General features: G+C 33.3%; 1 non-coding gene across 1 annotated transcript; it reads right to left on the bottom strand.

The window, feature by feature from the left end:
- Window positions 1-652: 652 nt before the first annotated feature.
- On the bottom strand, window positions 653-816 carry LOC112320901 (U1 spliceosomal RNA). The gene has a single exon (XR_002976468.1). It is a non-coding gene; the product is annotated as a U1 spliceosomal RNA (small nuclear RNA).
- Window positions 817-1,266: the final 450 nt, after the last annotated feature.

Genomic DNA, 1,266 nt, shown 5'->3' on the forward strand with positions numbered 1-1,266 from the left:
ATTAGATTTTATTATGTATTAAAATGATTTACCAGTATACTGTGCCATATCATTATACTTTTTAATTGAGTCAAATAATGCTCAAAAATCATAATCTTTGGGAGACAGTATAATTGAATCTGGAATGAATGAGAGGTGAAGGTCAAAGTTGAGAAGTATTCTAAGGATGCTCATTGTGTGAGATAAAAAATGCAGGTTCTCACTATGGACAACGGAGACATGATTAAAAATCAAAGTATCTGCCAATTTCTCTTGAAAACATCCTGTTACAATGGTACATCAACTAAGAATTATTACTGATATATTTTGTGTTACCATTTTTATTTCAGATAGATTATATGTAATTTCAGTACACAGTAAAATTACAGTCATTTTTTTGACAACTGTCAATTATAACTCTGTAATTTAGGTTTTTGTTTTGAGGATATACATTGCTGCCACCTCACTTCATTAAGTTAAATCTTTCTCTGAAATTTCTTTTTTCTTTACATTTCTCTTTTTTGTTGTTTTCTTTTTTGTCTTCCTTCCTTCCTTCCTTCCTTCCTTCCTTCCTTCCTTCCTTCCTTCCTTCCTTCCTTCCTTCCTTCCTTCCTTCTTTTCTCTCTCTCTCTCTCTCTCTCTCCCTTTCTTTCTTCTTTCTTACTTTCTGTGCCAGGGGAGAGGACAAACGCAGTCCCCCACTACCACAAATTATGCAGCCGAGTTTCCCACATTTGGGGAAATCGCAGGGGTCAGCACATCCAGAGTGCAATGGATAAGCCCCGCCCTGGGAAAACCACCTTTGTGGTCATGGTATTTCCCCTGCCAGGTAAATATTTCTTTTTTCTATTTTCTTAACCCTTTAATGCAGACCACTGTCCACTTTAACTATTGCTTTGATCTTGGCTCCCATTCTGCCAGTGTTGTATTCTAAAATAAATCACATTTTATGATGAAACGCAATATTTATTTTCATAGCATGTTTACAAAAGTAAATCACATTAAATAGAAAACATTATGTCAAGGCTCATAATAAAAATTGACACTTCATTACACTGAGAAAAAACAAATATGTAAGCATATTTGTTCAACAAATATGTGTCCATTTCTTAGAAACAATAATTTTAATTGCCCGTGTTCTAATTCTTCTAGAGTAAGGTTTTATAAAGCTGTTTTAAAATTTGATGGTATTAGATTTAATCAATAGTCACTTCAATAAGATAAATGAAGATTTAGCTTATTTTACCAATACCCTTTCTTTCTCCCATCATTTCCAATGCAGTTTTA

Source organism: Desmodus rotundus, chromosome 8 (genome assembly GCF_022682495.2).
Source record: "Desmodus rotundus isolate HL8 chromosome 8, HLdesRot8A.1, whole genome shotgun sequence".
NCBI classification, from domain to species: Eukaryota; Metazoa; Chordata; class Mammalia; order Chiroptera; family Phyllostomidae; genus Desmodus; species Desmodus rotundus.